The sequence below is a fragment of the Schistocerca americana genome, chromosome 4 (assembly GCF_021461395.2).
Source record: "Schistocerca americana isolate TAMUIC-IGC-003095 chromosome 4, iqSchAmer2.1, whole genome shotgun sequence".
NCBI lineage: Eukaryota > Metazoa > Arthropoda > Insecta > Orthoptera > Acrididae > Schistocerca > Schistocerca americana.
The window spans coordinates 688,378,605-688,400,277 of record NC_060122.1 but is presented as its reverse complement, the minus strand read 5'-3'; the positions used below and the strand labels follow the sequence as shown (position 1 = coordinate 688,400,277).

Here is a 21,673-nt window from a genome sequence, read left to right as displayed (position 1 = left end):
AGAGGGAAGACGATTGTCGTGCCTTCTCAATGGCAGTCCACCGTGATGTTGAATTCAGCATTCTCGCTGATCAAGTTTTGCCCTTTCTTCCACATCTTCATTAGGAGTATGCTGTGGGCATTGCTTTCTTCCAAGATAACAACACTGATGTTCAGACACAATGAGTGCTCAGTGGAGCAAATGTCAGAGTATTAAATACTGTGTACTCTACCGTCATGCTGATCACGAACAAAAATCATTGACCCAGCTAGCGATAGGATCTTTGGTTTGACGAACACTAAGACGTCTTGTTGAACCTAGACTGGCCCGCTAAACAGCGTAGTAATCAATATCCCCATCATTTGGTAACTCCATCGGATCTAATAACTAATAATGGCATCAGCTGAATGTGGCATACTTGAAGAAACTTGTATTGCCTCCCTCCCCGAACTGGGGTGTTACATGCTATTAGCGCAGTTCCTCGTGGGGAGGACTGATTTTTTATCCGGTATATGTGTAATGATTCTAAAAGAATGCCTTCTTAGACTTGATAAAGATAAGTTTCGCATCGTATCGCTAACTGTATCAATGACTTTTGTTCGTGATCAGCATGACGGTAGAGTATACGGTATTTAATACTCTGACATTCACTCAACTGAGCACCTGCGCCAGTGAATCCGGTTCACGAAAGGCAACCACACGTGTGACAGCATGTGGAAGCTTCGCGACAATACTGATTACTCAGATGTTATCTGGTGTTCGCTGCCAGTGAAGGAGGACACAAGAATTATTTCGGGGGAGAAGTTTGGTCGACACTCAGTGCGATTAGGATAGTCGGTCAGCGAAGAAATCTCCTTTCCTCGTTTCGCAACAGTACTTTAGCTGGCCAGTTACGCCTTCGTGGTTCTTCCGTGCGTGTGGTCCTTTGTATACATCTCCTCTCTAAATTTGGCACTTGTGTGAAATGAAGATTTGCTTGGCCAAATGGAGTGCAAAATGACACGTTTATCAGTTTTATACGATCATGCTTCGAAGTTCTTTTAAAAGTGGTATAAGACGAAACGTAAAGTTTCGCTGCTTGCTGCTGACACTCATAAATAGTTGCACAAAGAGTGTAGAGATGTTTTGCATACTTCACAAAAGATAAATAGTTGCCTTCTGTAGCAAACAGTTTTTCTTCTGTTGCTACACAATGAATTTTGCTATGGTGTTCAATCTGCGCAGTGTTATAATTAATTTTTAACTTCTGCTCAAGAGACAACCACCGTCTGTATCCTTAATGTGGCTCGTTATTAAGGGAGGCAGGCAGATCTGGCGAGCTGCATACATTAAGTGGCGGCGCCTCTTCACAAATTTTGTAATTCCCAGGTACAGTTGTGCCTACTTTCTAGAACATCGGTTCCCAACTCTGTGTGTGTGTGTGTGTGTGTGTGTGTGTGTATGTGTGTGCGCGTGCGCGCGCGCGCGCGCGCGCTTGCGTGCGTGTGTGTGCTTGCGTGCGTGCGTGCGTGTGTGTGTGTGCGCGTGTCTTGGAGCTTTTCTCACATAGGAGCAAAATATATTAATATTAATGGTGAAGTAGGAAACTCAAGGGATTTTGAAACTGCAGTGTCGCAAGTGGCTAAGTAGATTATAGTAGTGATACATTGTGCGCGTTACCACTCTTAAAAAAATCATTTCTGTCATGCCGTATCACACACAGAAAAATGATATGTTACGGTGCTTACTGACATTTATTGTTACTGAGGAGTGCTTTCTCAGTATAAAAAAAGTACAAAAGAAGCGTAATTCTTGTTTGCGTTTCGTGGTGCACCCTGTTGAGCTAACAACGCCTGAGACAGTGTAGGATTTGTAGTATATATCGATAAAGAACACGTTTGTTTGTGTTAGTTTACGTTCTGGCGACGTTTTGCAATCTTCAGTGGGGTTTTGTTTCTGAAAATATAGAAAATGAAGGTGTTGTACACTGAGATTACAGTTAGTCTTGGAAGCAAGGACGGACGGGAGGGGGATGAAGGAAGCAATTTTCCGCAACCTATTATTGTTTATCTGTAAAAAAACCAAAATTTTATACCCCCTACTCTCTCTCTCTCTCTCTCTCTCTCTCTCTCTCTCTCTCTCACACACACACACACACACACACACACACACACACACCCATTCTGTCACATCACGCACTACCCCTGTGGCCCTCATCTCTTTCTCGTCCTCATTCCAAAAACAGAGTTTACCGTAATGACGTGTTAGGACACACATCATCATAGTTAACGTTGATCAACAAATTGGCAATGTGAATTTATCGATCTGTATTAACATTGTGTCGTAGTGACATAAACAGGGTCGAGTTTATGACTTACAGCTGTTAGTACATTAAACGTATTCGTGAACGGTAAACATGCTTGCTGTATACATACTTTTCCACGGAAGTAACATGTGGTTCTCATTTCGAGTAGGTCATTACCACGGTATGTCAGAGAGAGAGAGAGAGAGAGAGAGAGAGAGAGAGAGAAACAAAAATAGCTGTTTCTGCAGCTAAGGTTCCCATTGTTTGGGAATATGACAACACGGGCAACAGATCGTATCTACGTAATACGTCTTGCTGTATTGTAATGCGCACTTACGAAGCACCTTAAAAACGTAATTGAAAACCAGCCAGTATTCATAGTTAACATCCACGGTCGTATTAAGTACCATGCTGAACTTGGTCAGTTGTTATCATCCAAGTGAGATACCGACTGAGGTTGGATTTCCTAAATAGTTTACGGGAGAGGCTTCGATGGTTTCTGTGGAAGGGCCAAGCCCTTCCCCCAAAGTTCATGGTTCGTCGCTAATTACCTCATAGTCGCCGGGACGAGGTAATGCATTACAAAAGAAGAGGTAAGAAATATTTCAACGTGTTGTTAGCAGTTGGGGACTGGACAAAAATTCGTATTCTCGCTATACGTCTTCTGTATTTTTCGGTATTTTCAAAAATTAATTAACATTGATTGTAGTAAACCTTCGCCAGTTGTTACGTTAAGACCAATAAGGCGAAATAAAAATGTTACCTATATAAAAATACGTTATAGTTTTCATTAGGCTAATCATTCACATAGCAGTCGTCAAGTCTTTCAAAACAGCGAGTTCGTTAATGTTATGAAAGTCTTCTTCGATGTCACCTCAGCCATGGTATCACATATTTTTTAAAATTTTTTAAGTATACTGTGGAACTAAATCTTCTCTTTGTTCTGTCATTGTAGATTTTTGCCCTTAATTAAGTTATTCTCACCGCTTTTGCATTGTTCAGAAGTATCAGTGTTTAAAACAGTTGCTTACAATTATTGTTTGGGATGAAAGCGTGCAAATGAGCGAAGGAAGAATTGGGAACCGATGCTCTAGAAACGGGACTGTGATGGTATGCGGCGAACAGTATCAAGTACACCTAAACCACGTAGTGTTGCTTTAAGGGCAGACTTTTCATGAATTCCAGTAGTTACTCAGCGCAGTCAAAAGTGAACTGCAAATTACTGCTTAGTTGCTGACTGTCAGCTATACCTGGGAAGTTCTTAATTTTGAATTGTTTTGTTATACGAAGCTCTTTTTATTGCCAACTTTCGTGTGTTTGTTTTAGCATTGCAAGGTTTCCAGCCTAGTAAGCAGGTACTGTGTGTCTTAAATTTAGTCCTATAAATATATAGTTTTAATGTGTGCAGATACCTCATTCCGAGAAACGAGAAGCCATTATTAAATTTTTAAATTATCTTTACGGTGCATGATCTTTGTAGCACAAAGTTTGTAAATAAGGGTACTCATGCATTGGTGAAAAAGCAATCTTGTAACAGATGATCCTTTATATTCTAGTAGAGACACGACGTAATAAAAAGTACTTTCTACTAAAAGAATTTGGTTTGTTTTCACCACTGGACTACGTATGAAAATCTGTGACCATATGACGTAAACTACAAAAATGGATGTTCTTAAAAGTTTAAGTTTTGCGTGATAACAGGCTGATTTTTTTGCTTGTATTGTTAGTACGTAGAAGTAAAGGATGATTGAAGGAACTCTATTAATTGAACTTTCCAAACTATCCCGATACGTATTCTGCATTCCGAAACTATTAGAAACACTGAGAGAGCTGAAAATCGGAGGCTTTGTCTTCGCACACGCGAGTGACTTCCCCGGAAGCCGTGCTGGGGGACGTACTATAAATTTTAATGCGGCAATTGTCATTAATGAGTCGGCTAATGAAGATGATCGTCACGTTCCTGTCATTGTTATCTAGTATTGATGCGCAAGGATTCGCAGATCTATTGGAATATTCTGAGCCTGTAATCCCGTACGGCAAGCTCTCCGACTCCGGAAACTTACTGCCTCACTTGTCACCACTCTAAATTCTGACACTACCAACAACTTCCAACTAAATGTGCTGCATTTGGAGAAGCAGTACACAAACTCTGCAAATGATGTATACAGAGTATACTAAGAATCATATGGAGAACGCATATTTTCTGAAACTAATTTTCTTTCTTTACTTTTTCGTTGCCTGCTATCAAAGACCTGAGGCAGCAAAATGTGCTTGTTCTGCGTTATGCCAATTCGATGGAATTTAGGTATGATCCTTAAGTTTGTTCCAACATTTAGAAGATATATTCTCCATTTAGACAATACTTTCCTCGCAGTAGCTGCCATAACACCTCTCTCAAGGAGCTATAATTTTTTTACGACTGATATATAGTGAGTCTGGTGCGATGACTGTGTTGATACGTACGAGACTATGGAAAGGTCTCGGATTCGATCTCCGGTCAGCCCTAGGATTTTTATTTGTCGCTTATCACGTCTTTCACTTCAGGCTGTATTTGGTAATGTGTAAAATGCCGAGTCGTATCATGGCTCGGAGCCCACGTTAAACTGTACAAAATTCCCCCCCCCCCCCCCCCCCTCCCGTAGCTGACTTGGCAAGTTAGTTCAAAGATGGGAGGAAGGCAAGGGCAATACTCCTCCAACGCGACCATTCCCAGTAAAGTGATGTGGCTTTGAAACCAACCGTCGGTTGGTGACAACTTTACGCTGTTTAGTTCTGCATATCATTATGTATAGCAGTCTGTTTGTGAGAGAATTTCGAAGTCGATTAGATGAAGCGTTGTTCGAGATTTTAATAAAAGAGAATTATTGTGAAGGTGATTCGATAAACCCTCTGCCAGGCAGTTAAGTGTGATTTGCAGAGAATCCACGTAGATGTAGATTTGACAGATGCGTAGGTCTTCCAGAAAAACAGCTGTTCTCTCTGAAAGTGGAAAAGAAACACGCAGGTGGATACTTCGTCAAGCCAGTATGCGGGAACGTTATTACTGTAACATTTGTTTTGAGGATCTCCATTTTTAATACATTTTTACAGGTGTTGGCCACTCATCAAAAATTTCAGACGCCGCAACTACCATTAATGTAATTTGTTATAGCGACGTCCTTTGCTGCCTTGCTTTGTTTAAAATGGTAGTCTCGTAAGTCTGCTTCTACGTCTGCACGAGGAGTAAAACTTAGCTCGCTCGGTTTCGTGAAATAACTCCATAAAAGCTGAAGGCTGCTCGTAATAACCACAAATAGAGCGGTCTGCCATGCATGTCCTTAGTAAATATGTCTCCAGTTATTGATGCGCGTCCATATTCCCTGGAATTGTTATTCGCATTCGAAAAACACGCAATGTATTGCGCTCTAGCTGCAGTTGTGCGCTGTATGTTCCCGCTGGCGCCCTCGGCGTTGCGCAGGAAATGTTTTTAATCTGATGAAAGCAGCAGATTACAGTTCGCTTGTAAAGCGTCGAGTGCAGCGTTAATTCCTAAATTGCGCGAACTTTGGCGTAATTACGCTGGCGACTAATTTAACTATTTCGTCGTGCCTTGTAGTAGCCATAGTACATGAAAGCTTCTACCATTCCCCGCGCTGATTCTTTTCCTCAGTTTACTGTGCGCGGCAAATTCGAAACACATCGAGATTTGCTGCAACAGTGGTGTGCAAAAGTTTACACTGTGCTGGTGAGACGTTTCTACTCCTTGACTAAGATGCTGGCGCGGTTTTCGGATACTGGACCACTATTTAAGATGAACAGAGTTCACGTACCCTTCGAACGTGCTGATGTTTTCCTCAAAGTCCTGTATGGTGATACCGTTTCGTCACCCAAAATCACGATCGCTATGTCTCCATGACCTTAGTTTCGACATGACAATTTGCACTATTTTCTTTTTGATGCGCTTATTAAATATTATTTGTATCTTACTGTAATTCATTTTCGAGTCTACTTTCGAACTTACTGTCTTTAGCACTCTCATTAGCTTGTGAGGTTTGTACGTATTAGGGTCAAAAGTATGTCAGCATCAAAACGGAGATGTCATTAACACATATTTATTCTTTGTTTTTCAGTTTAGGTATGTGAAAACTTCCCCTACAATAGATCAGAATAATTTTGGTGAAAGCCCCCTACAATAGATCAGAATAATTTTGGTGAAAGCGAATTCCTCTGCCTGACGTCTCTTTGAATTCCGAATCTCTTACTGTCCTGGTTAAGTCATTGAGACTTCATCAGACAACAAGAATTTGTATATCTATACTAATATTCAGAGTGATTCCGCAATGGTTTTACAGACTTTCAGGAAATGTGAAGAAGGGTAAATGTATCAATTTGAGGTAATGCATCCTTCTCCAGAAACGACTGTGTCGAAATGAAAGCGGAAATTGTTCTGATACCTCTGGTACTGGACTTCTTCTAATATAAGCTCTTCTCTTCCTGTAATTTGAGAGTTGGTAGTATGGACCAAAAGAAGAAAAAATGACCGGTAAATATGTGCTCTCTAAAATGCATATCTTAGGAGCTATGAGCACTTACTTGTTCATTTTCGCTACTGTGTAAACATCTATTCTACAAAACACATACTCATAGCCATTAAGGTATGCAACCTAGAGGTTATATTTACCGGTATTTTTTTCTTATTTTTGTCCGTACTCCCCTTATCAAAGTCTGGAGAGCAAGAAGCTTACAGTAAAAAGAGATCTAGTATCAGAGATATACTATGTGATCAAAAGTATCTGGACAACTGGCTGAAAATGACTTACAAGTTCGTGGCGCCCTCCATCGACAATGCTTGAATTCGTTATGGTGTTGGCTCACCCTTAGACTTGATGACAGCTTCTATTCTCGCAGGCATACGTTCAATCAGGTGCTGGAATGTTTCTTGGGGAATGGCAGCCCATTCTTCACGGAGTGCTGCGCTGAGGAGAGGTATCGATGTCGCTCGGTGAGGCCTGGCACGAAGTCGGCGCTCCAAAGGTGTTCTATAGGATTCAGGTCAGGACTCTGTGCAGACTACTCCATTACAGGAATGTTATTGCCGTGTAACCACTCCGCCACAGGCCGTGGATTATGAACAGATGCTCGATCGTGTTGAAACCGCCATCCCCGAATTGCTCTTCAACAGTGGGAAGCAAGAAGGTGCTTAAAACATCAATGTAGACCTGTGCTGTGATAGTGCCACGCAAAACAACAAGGGGTGCAAGTCCCCTCCATGAAAAACACGACCACACCGTATCACCACCGCCTCGAATTTTACTGTGGGCACTACAAAACGCTGGCAGATAACATTCACCGGGCATTCGCCATACCAACACCGTGCCACCGAATCACCACATTGGGTACCGTGATTCGTCACTCCACACGACGTTTTTCCACTGTACAGTCGTCCAATGTTTGCGCTCCCTTCACCAAGCGAGGTTCGTTGGCATTTCCCGGTGTGATGTGTGGCTTATGAACAGCCGCTCGACCCTCTTCAACTGTCGGCGGTCTCTGCCAGTCAACAGACGTGGTCGGCCTGTACGCTTTTGTGTTGTACGTGCCCCTTCACGTTTCCACTTCACTATCACATCGGAAACAGTGGAACTAGGGATGTTTAGGATGGTGACATCTCGCGTAAGACGTGTGAAACAAGTGACACCAATCACCTGGCGACGTTCTAAGTCTGTGATGGTCGCTGATACGGAGTACTTGGTAGTAGGTGGCAGCACAATGCACCTGATTCGAAAAAGTATGTTTTTTGGGTTGTCCGGACGCTGTTGATCACATAGTATATCAGAATGATCTTCGTTTATGATTTTCGACAAGGTCGTTTCAGGTCCAGGGTGCCTTACCTCAAACAGATACATTTACCCTTCTCCAGCATTACTCTACGTTCGTAACATCACATGTATAAAGGGGAAAGGTCGTTAGCAACAGATCTGGATTTACCTGAAATTTTTGTACGATACTCGAATAAACGGTCCAGCGGACATTTGCTTTGTATGTATTTGAACAACAATGTGCAATTTTTCTCTTAAAACAGACTGCGAGAAAGAGAATGCCTTGCTGTAAAAAATGTGCGGTTTCGTTTTCTTTCGCGCAATAGGTTCTAACTACGATAGTTTAAACTGAAATGGTAGATCGTGTGGTTGCAACAGAATAACGGGGTGTGAGAGGACTCTGTACAGCTGGTGGAGCTGTGACGGTAGTGGCTTCACTCACATTATTTCGTATAACAGGTAACATTTAATGTTACAGACGATACGGATTGCATACTAAAATTCGAATCATAGTCTATAAATACTGTTCGCTGTTTAAAGCGACCGCGAGGAACTAATCTAAACGGCTCATTGTTCTATATCAGATTTTTGTTTAAAATTACATACACAGAGAAGCAGTACATACGGGAGAAACAGTTTCTCTGTCCCGCTATAGTAGATAAAACCGACTGCAATAAAGAAAACGAAACTTCGAGTTTTGATTGCACAGTACAGAATTCTCTTCCTCGCAGTCGGTTTCAACAGAAGAGCTGTGAATCACGGGTAGCGATTTTTTTACCTCCGTCCACTTCCGTGTCCTTGTTATTGGTAAAATAATCCAATCGCCCACCGGTTCCTCAGTAATGGTTTTTAGGTTAGAGAATTCCCTCCGTAGGCCCGACAAGACGCCTTCTGAGACGCGGCAAGGTAGGAGTAGGCAAAATGCAATAGGGAATAATAATGTTAATGTGCTAATAGTAAACTGCAGGAGCGTCTATAGAAAGGTCCCAGAACTGCTCTCATTAATAAACGGTCACAACGCCCATATAGTACTAGGGACAGAAAGTTGGCTGAATCCAGACGTAAACAGTAATGAAATCCTAAACTCAGATTGGAATGTATACCGCAGAGACAGGCTGGACAGTGAAGGGGGAGGCGTGTTTATAGCGATAAGAAGTGCAATAGTATCGAAGGAAATTGACGGAGATCCGAAATGTGAAATGATTTGGGTGAAGGTCACGGTTAAAGCAGGCTCAGACATGGTAATTGGATGTCTCTATAGGCCCCCTGGCTCAGCAGCTGTTGTGGCTGAGCACCTGAAGGATAATTTGGAAAATATTTCGAGTAGATTTCCCCACCATGTTATAGTTCTGGGTGGAGATTTTAATTTGCCGGATATAGACTGGGAAACTCAAACGTTCATAACGGGTGGCAGGGACAAAGAATCCAGTGAAATTTTTTTAAGTGCTTTATCTGGAAACTACCTTGAGCAGTTAAACAGAGAACCGACTCTTGGCGATAACATATTAGACCTTCTGGTGACAAACAGACCCGAACTATTTGAAACAGTTAACGCAGAACAGGGAATCAGTGATCATAAAGCGGTTACGGCATCGATGATTTCAGCCGTAAATAGAAATATTAAAAAAGGCTGGAAGATTTTACTGTTTAGCAAAAGTGACAAAAAGCAGATTATAGAGTCCCTGACGGCTCAACACAAAAGTTTTGTCTCAAGTACAGATAGTGTTGAGGATCAGTGGACAAAGTTCAAAACCATCGTACAATATGCGTTAGATGAGTATGTGCCAAGCAAGATCGTAAGAGATGGAAAAGAGCCACCGTGGTACAACAACCGAGTTAGAAAACTGCTGCGGAAGCAAAGGGGACTTCACAGCAAACATAAACATAGCCAAAGCCTTGAAGACAAACAAAAATTACGCGAAGCGAAATGTAGGGTGAGGAGGGCTATGCGAGAGGCGTTCAATGAATTCGAAAGTAAAGTTCTATGTACTGACTTGGCAGAAAATCCTAAGAAATTTTGGTCTTATGTCAAAGCGGTAGGTGGATCAAAACAAAATGTCCAGACACTCTGTGACCAAAATGGTACTGAAACAGAGGATGACAGACTAAAGGCCGAAATACTAAATGTCTTTTTCCAAATCTGTTTCACAGAGGAAGACTGCACTGTAGTTCCTTCTAGATTGTCGCACAGATGACAAAATGGTAGATATCGAAATAGACGACAGAGGGATAGAGAAACAATTAAAATCGCTCAAAAGAGGAAAGGCCGCTGGACCTGACGGGATACCAGTTCGATTTTACACAGAGTACGCGAAGGAATTTGCCCCCCTTCTTGCAGCGGTGTACCGTAGGTCTCTAGAAGAGCGTAGCGTTCCAAAGGATTGGAAAAGGGCACAGGTCATCCCCGTTTTCAAGAAGGGACGTCGAACAGATGTGCAGAACTATAGACCTATATCTCTAACGTCGATCAGTTGTAGAATTTTGGAACACGTATTATATTCGAGTATAATGACTTTTCTGGAAACTAGAAATCTACTCTGTAGGAATCAACATGGGTTTCGAAAAAGACGGTCGTGTGAAACCCAGCTCTCGCTATTCGTCCACGAGACTCAGAGGTCCATAGACACGGGTTCACAGGTAGATGCCGTGTTTCTTGACTTCCGCAAGGCGTTCGATACAGTTCCCCACAGTCGTTGAATGAACAAAGTAAGAGCATATGGACTATCAGACCAATTGCGTGATTGGATTGAGGAGTTCCTAGATAACAGAACGTAGCATGTCATTCTCAATGGAGAGAAGTCTTCCGAAGTAAGAGTGATTTCAGGCGTGCCGCAGGGGAGTGTCATAGGACCGTTGCTATTCACAATATACATTAATGACCTTGTGGATGACATCGGAAGTTCACTGAGGATTATTGCAGATGATGCTGTGGTGTATCGAGAGGTTGTAACAATGGAAAATTGTACTGAAATGCAGGAGGATCTGCAGCGAATTGACGCATGGTGCAGGGAATGGCAATTGAATCTCAATGTAGACAAATATAATGTGCTGCGAATACATAGAAAGATAGATCCCTTATCATGTAGCTACAAAATTGCAGGTCAGCAACTGGAAGCAGTTAATTCCATAAATTATCTGGGAGTACGCATTAGGAGTGATTTAAAATGGAATGATCATGTAAAGTTGATCGTCAGTAAAGCAGATGCCAGACTGAGATTCATTGGAAGAATCGTAAGGAAATGCAATCCGAAAACAAAGGAAGTAGGTTACAGTACGCTTGTTCGCCCACTGCTTGAATACTGCTCGGCAGTGTGGGATCCGTGCCAGATAGGGTTGATAGAAGAGACAGAGAAGATCCAACGGAGAGCAGCGCGCTTCGGTACAGGATCATTTAGTAATCGCGAAAGCGTTACGGAGATGATAGATAAACTCCAGTGGAATACTGCAGGAGAGACGCTCAGTAGCTCGGTACGGGCTTGTGTTAAAGTTTCGAGAACATACCTTCACCGAGGAGTCAAGCAGTATATTGCTCCCTCCTACGTATATCTTGCGAAGAGACCATGAGGATAAAATCAGAGAGATTAGAGCCCACACAGAAGCATACCGACAATCCTTCTTTCCACGAACAATACGAGACTGGAATAGAAGGGAGAACCGATAGAGGTACTCAGGGTACCCTCCGCCACACACCGTCAGGTGGCTTGCGGAGTATGGATGTAGATGTAGATGTAGAATGATGATTTATAAAGTAGGGAAGTGACTTCACTGTCGTTTAGTGAAAAAAATACGAGCGTACCGAGTATCGGGGAACAGATTCCCCAATGGATTCAATACCCTCTTTGCAGACAGAACTCAACAAGTAGCTCTTAACAGAAAAAAGTCGACAAACGTAGAGGTAATATCGGGGATAGGTCCTTTATTGTTTACAATGTATGTAAATTATCTATTGAAGCTCTTTAATACTGAACGCATATGATGCTGCTGTCTGTGCGAAAGTAACAACGCAAGAAGACAGTATCGGTTTACAGAATACCTTCATAGGATTGATAAATGGTGCTTGCTCTGGCAGTTGACCCTGAATGTAAATAAATGTTATTTATTTCCATATACAGGAAAAAATTCGCTAGTGCACAACTACACTGTTGATGACAAATATCTGGAAACAGAATTTACCGTAAAATACCTTAAATTAACCATCCAGAGTGACCTTACAAGTGGAATAGCCACATAAACAAATAGTGGTAAAAGCAGATATCACACTGAGATTGGCAGGAAGACTCTTAAGAGAATAAAAATGTAACTTATCCACGAAGGAAGTGGCATACAAAGCGTTTTTTCGACTCATTCTTCAGTATTGTTCATCTATCTAGGGTGTTTACTAGGTAGGACTAATAGTGTAGGTAGAGAAGACCAAACGAAGAGCGGCGCTTTTCGTGACGGGATCATTTGGTCGGCACGAGAACGTTACAAGAGAGGCGTTGCGCGTCACGGAGATGTTTATTGTTGAAATTTCGAGAGAGCGCTTTCCGGGAAGATTCGGACAACATATTACCTCTTCCCACGTACATCTCACGAAATGACTACGACAAGTAAAACTGAGAAATTAGCACTATTACAGAGGTATAAATTTTATAAAGCACAGTTATACAAGTAAAAGCATTTAATAATAATTACTTACCAAACACTTTGTACCAAAATTTTATGAAAACCTATTGAAAATGTAAGCTGGAACGCCGACTAGTGGGTCGTAGGGACGAGGTTGACCATCATTGCTGTAAATTGTTGTTACGAGAAGTATATAGCGTATGTCCGTCCGCATTTCTGTTAAAGTTTAAAAATTTGAAATAAATTGGTCAATAAATTTTCGAGATCTTTTTCACTAATATTCGATACGAATTTTTATAATTTCTAGTTCCTTACCTTGGAAGTGGGCGGAAAGGGGAGGAGTGAAACTGTGAAGAAATACCTTACAAGTTACGCCGACTTGACTTACATCGACATGTACCGATCACAGGAATGAAACGAAACTCAGCTTGGTATTGATGAGTTAAAGAAAGTAACATTTTGAAAGATGTTTGTTACATGTGCATAGATTCTGCGTTGTGATGACCTGCAGTTTTTGTAACTTTTAATAAGGGTAAAACTAATATTTCATCTATAATAAAGTGGCAAGTCAATGGCAGTACGCATTCATTCGCGTTGCTTTTCCACGTGTCCGTTGTAACATAGTTTTGAGATCGTAAACATTTAAATGTGGTTTTATCTGGCAACTCATATCTGGTGTCTAAGACATAAACAAACTTTTTCAAACCTTGATGGTCGGAAGTTCTGTACGGCAGCATATTGATAGCAATCATTTGTGCATAAAGAGAATCAAGAGTTTTTTTCCAGCTGGCATTGTACAAATCACTTCTGTTAAAATAATTTTTTATAGAGCTTCTCGATTCTTTTGGTTGCCCCTTTTGCACTTGATCTAGCTCACAAGTTGATCCCTCACCTTTCAATTCTATTAGTAATTCGTGGTTCCTAGTTTTTCACCATGCTTTCTTTTTAGTGATATCTTAAATTAGTTGTATTCAGTGATCATGTTTAAAATCTTTAATGCAGATGGTACACTTTACAAACTGACTATTATCCCCCATTTTCTTGAAAAAATTCCACGGAGATAATTGATTTTTACGGTTCATTTTCAAAACAGTAACAAAAATCTCTATTTACGCACCTCCTGTGTAAACAAAATAATGTTGGAAGCGAGGAATTTCCTCAGCCAACAGAAACTATCGGTGGTGTGCGAATAGTACTGTTCAAATGGCTCTGAGCACTATGGAACTTAACATCTGAGGTCATCAGTCCCCTAGAACTTAGAACTACTTAAACCTAACTAACCTAAGGACATCACACACATCCATGCCCGAGGCAGGATTCGAACCTGCGACCGTAGCAGTCGCGCGGTTCCGGACTGAAGCGCCTAGAACCGCTCGGCCACCGCGGCCGGCGCGAAAGGTACTGATCGTTTCATATCGGCGCCATTCGGAACACTTCTACGCTACCGTGCTCTTTGTCTCACTGCTGCCACTGACAGCGATTCAACAGCTGTGGTACCATAGTTGTGTGATGTATAATCCTGTTGTGTGGCGTTTAAGTAACGAAATGAGTGACGAAGAAGACATCGTTGGCACATCGAGCTAGAAGCTTTAGAGGCTGAATTCTTCGTCATGACGCTCGAAAAATTGTTAATCAGGTTGCAAATATCTACAGGATTTGGAGTTTTTCAAAAACATTCCTGGACATTCGTAGTTAACTCTTGGCAAGAAGAGATTAGTTTTGTCTCACACACACTGAAACATTCACATTTCGTCCAAATTACTTATCAATTTGCACTGCAATGCTATGAAAGCAGAAAACTTGTAAATACGGCTATATATTTTAATGATTATGTCCAGCCACCATACTAATAAAAAAACTTGACACTCGACAGGTTGTGCTTTTACTACATTCAGTTTTGCGGGAGCTGGTGTCTCCCTGAAGGAACAAGCTCCGCTAATCGACCATAACATGGGAAACCAACATATGAATGACATTTGTGCGTCTGCAAAAGCAGAAGTGACGCAGGGGCATTTGGATTGCGTCAGTGTTTTGTATTTTCGAATCACAAAGATGTACAACTGAAAACACTTGTTAGTACAATGAGGACTCAGAAACAGAAGAGGACTGTAGCAAGTATGTTTAATTAATAACCATGAACCATGGACCTTGCCGTTGGTGGGGAGGCTTGCGTGCCTCAGCGATACAGATGGCCGTACCGTAGGTTCAATTAGTGAAGTTCGGTGGCAGGAGGAACAAGACTTCTGGTCAGGTGACTACAGGGTTATAAACACAAAGTCAAATAGGGGTAATGCAGGAGTAGCTTTAATAATGAATAGGAAAATAGGAATGCGGGTAAGCTACTACAAACAGCATAGTGAACTCATTATTGTGGCCAAGATAGACACAAAGCCCATGCCTACTACAGTAGTACAAGTTTATATGCCAACTAGCTCTGCAGATGATGAAGAAATATATGAAATGTATGACGAGATAAAAGAAATTATTCAGGTAGTGAAGGGAGACGAAAATTTAATAGTCATGGGTGACTGGAATTCGTCAGTAGGAAAAGGGAGAGAAGGAAACATAGTAGGTGAATATGGATTGGGGGGAATAAATGAAAGAGGAAGCCGCCTTGTAGAATTTTGCACAGAGCATAACTTAATCATAGCTAACACTTGGTTCAAGAATCATAAAAGAAGGTTGTATACCTGGAAGAATCCTGGAGATACTAAAAGGTATCAGATAGATTATATAATGGTAAGACAGAGATTTAGGAACCAGGTTTTAAATTGTAAGACATTTCCAGGGGCGGATGTGGATTCTGACCACAATCTATTGGTTATGAACTGCAGATTGAAACTGAAGAAACTGCAAAAAGGTGGGAATTTAAGGAGATGGGACCTGGATAAACTGAAAGAACCTGAGGTTGTAGAGAGTCTCAGGGAGAGCATAAGTGAACAATTGACAGGAATGGGGGAAGGAAATACAGTAGAAGAAGAATGGGTAGCTCTGAGGGATGAAGTAGTGAAGGCAGCAGACGATCAAGCAGGTAAAAGGACGAGGGCTAATAGAAATCCTTGGGTAACAGAAGAAATATTGAATTTAATTGATGAAAGGAGAAAATATAAAAATGCAGTAAATGAAGCAGGCAAAAAGGAATACAAACGTCTCAAAAATGAGATCGACAGGAAGTGCAAAATGGCTAAGCAGGGATGGCTAGAGGACAAATGGAAGGATGTAGAGGCTTGTCTCACTAGGGGTAAGATAGATACTGCCTACAGGAAAATTAAAGAGACCTTTGGAGAGAAGAGAACCACTTGTATGAATATCAAGAGCTCAGATGGCAACCCAGTTCTAAGCAAAGAAGGGAAGGCAGAAAGGTGGAAGGAGTATATAGATGGCCTGTACAAGGGCGATGTACTTGAGGACAGTATTATGGAAATGGAAGAGGATGTAGATGAAGACAAAATGAGAGATAAGATACTGCGTGAAAGGTTTGACAGAGCACTGAAAGCCCTGAATCGAAACAAGGCCCCGGGAGTAGACAACATTCCATTAGAACAACTGAGGGCCTTGGTAGAGCCAGTCCTGACAAAACTCTACCATCTGGTGAGCAAGATGTATGAGACAGGCGAAATACCCTCAGACTTCAAGAAGAATATAATAATTCCAATCCCAAAGAAAGCAGGTGTTGACAGATGTGAAAATTACCGAACTATCAGTTTAATAAGTCACAGCTGCAAAATACTAACGCGAATTTTTTACAGACGAATGGAAAAATTGGTAGAAGCGGACCTCGGGGAAGATCAGTTTGGATTCCGTAGAAATGTTGGAACACGTGAGGCAATACTAACCTTACGACTTATCTTAGAAGAAAGATTAAGAAAAGGCAAGCCTACGTTTCTAGCATTTGTAGACAGAGAAAGCTTTTGACAATGTTAACTGGAATACTCTCAAATTCTGAAGGTGGCAGGGGTAAAATACAGGGAGCGAAAGGCTATTTACAATTTGTACAGAAACCAGATGGCAGTTATAAGAGTTGAGGGACATGAAAGGGAAGCAGTGGTTGGGAAAGGAGTGAGACAGGGTTGTAGCCTCTCCCCGATGTTATTCAATCTGTATATTGAGCAAGCAGTAAAGGAAACAAAAGAAAAATTCGGAGTAGGTATTAAAATTCATGGAGAAGAAGTAAAAACTTTGAGGTTCGCCGATGACATTGTAATTCTGTCAGAGACAGCAAAGGACTTGGAAGAGCAGTTGAACGAAATGGACAGTGTCTTGAAAGGAGGATATAAGATGAACATCAACAAAAGCAAAACGAGGATAATGGAACGTAGTCGAATTAAGTCGGGTGATGCTGAGGGAATTAGATTAGGAAATGAGACACTTAAAGTAGTAAAGGAGTAAAGGAGTTTTGCTATTTGGGGAGCAAAATAACTGATGGTGGTCGAAGTAGAGAGGATATAAAATGTAGACTGGCAATGGCAAGGAAATCGTTTCTGAAGAAGAGAAATTTGTTAACATCGAGTATTGAGTTAAGTGTTAGGAAGTCGTTTCTGAAAGTATTTGTATGGAGCGTAGCCATGTATGGAAGTGAAACATGGACGATAACTAGTTTGGACAAGAAGAGAATAGAAGCTTTCGAAATGTGGTGCTACAGAAGAATGCTGAAGATAAGGTGGGTAGATCACGTAACTAATGAGGAGGTATTGAATAGGATTGGGGAGAAGAGAAGTTCGTGGCACAACTTGACTAGAAGAAGGGATCGGTTGGTAGGACATGTTTTGAGGCATCAAGGGATCACAAATTTAGCATTGGAGGGCATCTTGGAGGGTAAAAATCGTAGAGGGAGACCAAGAGATGAATACACTAAGCAGATTCAGAAGGATGTAGGTTGCAGTAAGTACTGGGAGATGAAGAAGCTTGCACAGGATAGAGTAGCATGGAGAGCTGCATCAAACCAGTCTCAGGACTGAAGACCACAACAACAAACGTATTTATTTTGAAATGCGTTATACACTACAATCAGAAACACTTAACAAATCTTTAAGAATGTCATTTTCTTCCTCTGCTGTTTTATGTTAAAACAACCTTATTTACATTTGTATTCCATGCTACAAGTCAGTAAGCTCACACATTTGAAGATGAAAATTGGTGTAATGCGCACAACGAATCCATGTAATTTATGTGTGTAGTTTTTACCATAAGCATCTGATAGGTACGAGATGCGCACGGCCGTGAGTTGTCACCACTAGAAGACAAACAAGAAAAATCCCTCTTTCACGACCCCTCCCACATAACGACCAATCTGTTAACAACATAGTTTATAAACAACTCTATCTAAGGCGCCACCATATTTGTTGTTCATTAAATACCACCACACAATCTACTTTCCCTCTGCGCTACAAACGCCACGGAGATAATAGGAACCTACTATTTTTCAGGCGCCAGTTCCAAAAGAATAACATTGTAAACGATAGAGCTATCGATAGTTAAACGAGACTACTGATAGTGACGATAGTGCAAATTCTATCGATTAGTCGATAGTGTATCCATGTTTAAATAACACTAGGATGTAGCTAGGTGCTTGACGTCACTATCATTTCTGGGTCTGCACACACACACACACACACACACACACACACACACACACAAAGTTTTTATAAATCGTTTCTTTGTACCGTTCTTCGTACGAAAAGTGCTGAAGTAATTCCAGTCGCACCTGCAGACATCTCGCAGAAGTTCCATTACAGGTGAGACAAACGATTCTCCCTTGATTACACTGCTTTGCGATGCATCTGTTACCTCCTGTATTGGGCTGTGGAAATTTTCAAGGGCTGCTTACGTAAACTGTACGTTGAAAATGTAGCGCGCCTGTACGCACTTGTGTGTTTCAGTTCTTGCGGAAGAAGTGTTAATTGTTGAACAGTGCCGCCGCACTGGGGGACCAAAGTTTCCGCGTTTCGCTCGTCCCTTCCCCCCCACCCTCCCTCGTCCCCTCCTCACCCGCCTCTGCTGCGGGTGGCCACCATGTAAGATATGACGTCGGCACACCCAGCGACTGAGGTCGCCTGAAATAGCATTAGCTTTCTCTGCCTTTACGCAGCCAGCCCGCTAATCTGATTTGTAGCACACTCCCCAGAATGAAATTAAGCGTAAATTGAGGAAATGCAATTATATCTATTTCAGATAGAAGTAGGTCAGGACGTAATGATTCCGTAAGTGGGTGGGGCCTGGCGGCTCCACAACCCGACCCGATCGATTTCTCGGACGCGATACGGAGATGGGCGACACGATCCTCTGCGGGCGTCGCGCCGCCCCAGATACCGGCGCGCTATCGCTTACAGCGCGACTCCGGGGACCGCGGAAGGGTAGTCGCCTGCTCAAAAAGGCTCTTCCTGTTCCATCCTGTACGTAAACTTTCTGTATCTTCATCAAAGACTAGTTCGGCTGCAGTCTTCTCGTGGTTTCTGAAATTAAGTCCTCCAAAGGTAGGACTATCAAAAAGAGCATAGAAACTGCATAACTGGAGAAGCTAAAGTTTGTCAATATCGATCATGCTGACGCACAGTAAGATTAGAAGCAAAGAGGCAATGCTACCGATTTTTCATCCACAAGCTACAGTCAAACGTTCAGGAAAGACGTATGGTTTCAATACGTATCTGCACATACTATTTTCTGACTGTGTTAACGGTTTCTCCCGTTGGCGCGAAGCTCTGTGTTGTGAATTCTTAGTTTGCGTACAGAGATTTTAACCGCGATGGCGCTAACGTCATGCATTTGACACACCAGTATAAATTCCTCGCCGCTAAATGGCTCATATGAGACAACGTACTATTCGATATGCTGAAAATCCCAGTAGCAGAGAAATCTACGTGATTTTACTCTCCCCAATCTTTCGTTTCTCGTCAGCTGTCAGTGAATATCATTTGGTCACCTGTCAGTGATTATGACGAAAAGTAAGTCTTGGGACTGATAATTTCAGTCAGTAGTTGACTCTGAAAACGTAACTTACTTCAGTGTTGATTACAGTGACATGCTCGTCTTTGTCGGTCATAATGGAATTGTCGTCGTACAGAAACCACACATTTGTGATGATCGTGCCATCGTGAGGAACAGGTGAGAATCGTGAGCACCAAAATCGTTGCTATGGATAATAATATTGTATCTCGTCGCATCAATTTCTCATGAACTGCTTGTTGTCCAGTCAGTAGTCCCCTTAAAAGTCCTGCTACACAAAAATACAAAAATTAAATTCGTAGTCTGTAGTCTACAATATTTACTTAGTTGTACGCTTGAGGCGCAACAGTTAATAGAAGAAATTCAGAAGAAATGTGACATAGTCCCCTGTAAATAATGACAATTTTTACTACGGCTTAAATTACCTTACTACCTTCTTCGCCTCATGGATGGTTTGGAGTGTTTGAAAACGACCCCTGAACCAAGACTGCTCCGCAAATAGCTGCGTCCTGGTCCATGTACGGTAATCCACAATATCTGTAATGGAATATTTAGCTTTTGTTCAGAGCAGCGCTTATACTCGTCGATAGAATCGCTGACAATAGTCATGACATAGGAGCCACCGCCGCATGAATGGATATTAGCGTGGTAAGTGTGATGGTAATCCAGATAGTGCTGTGCAGGAGCACGAGAATCTGCTAGTCTGCCTCCACTAGTTGACAGTAGCAGTATCGGGCGATGTAGATTACATTTTTAAAATATCTATCGACATATCTTCTTGTTAAAATTTTGAAAATCCGTCTAGCGTGCAAATACTTTGTGTGTTGACTGAAACAAAGGAAAATTAGAATGCAGTACCAAGTAAATAGATGCGCAGCGAGTTCCTCCAGATCACTTACCATAGTTGCGACCAGAGGTATTGTATGCAGAACAGAGGCCTCCTTGTCATCAGGTTCGACGATTTATAGCTTGCAACTCCATCGCAAGCTGCGCTTATGAAAGGTGCCAATTGTTACAAACAAGGGGGCACTCTGAAAGGTGCGGCGCGGCAACCGCTCTATCTAGCGGCGAGCACCGGCACTGAGCGCTCCAGTCTACACTTCTCTTGAAACTGCTGCGAATTTCAACATCAGGAAGCATTTTATGTATTTCACAGGTCATCATCCATTGTTTCGTATTCAGTATCATGAACAATCTCGGTTTATTTACTGTCCTCCTCAGAGTGTCAAGGGACTGTTGTTATTTTAACATGACGATGGCTACCCAAAAAATGAAATTGTACTGGCGAAATGGAAATGGCATTAACAAGCACTATTTTGGACTAGTAGTCTGTCAATAATTGGTTCTTGAAGAAGTAATGAAATTACTCTATATTGGAGGAGTAGCAGAAAAAATTTTGTGACCGTTTACAGATTTCTTTACCTCTCTAGTTATGTCATCTATATTTCCACAGCATTCGGATAACCTCGTGTGTTATAAGAATGAAAGTCGTACACTGCGAGAAAAATCTAACACTGCTTTTTACACAGTATTCGAATACGAAGAAAATAAGTAAGCATTGCGAATCTCATTGTCGACAGCGGAGATCGTATGAATTGTGGTAAAATTACACCCGAATGATGAAAAGACCATCCAAACATCCACTCTTAACGGTTAGAGTATTGTCTACCCAGATGGAGCCATCGTGGTTTACGACAGAAACAGCCAAAGTTAACGTAAGAGGAAACCGAAAGGCGAAACCAGAAGCGCTAGCAGCGGAGCTGAAGGCAACGGTTATGTTTCCCGATGGACATCAGATGGCCACGTCGAGGTTTGCAGTAACACATTATTATCAGGCCTGTTGTAACGACGTGGTTGCTATCTCGCCTTTGTGCGAATTAATAGCTCAGCATGTCTCTTGTGCTTGGGAACGCTGAGCGTAGGCGTCGAGCACGGAGGCCCCCATTCCAGCAAGGGAGAAGCGGCAACACTTAGTCCGGCCGTACAGCCGACAATCGGTATTATTTATACCAAAAAATATGAGGAATCCTCCGTCGCGGCCACACACGAAGTAAGAGGAGCACCCTCC

General features: G+C 41.9%; 1 protein-coding gene across 1 annotated transcript in view; it reads left to right on the top strand.

Moving 5' to 3' along the window:
• LOC124614075 (protein bric-a-brac 1-like) overlaps positions 1-21,673 on the top strand; it is an 843,081-nt gene that overhangs the window by 527,276 nt on the left and 294,132 nt on the right. The window lies entirely within an intron of this gene.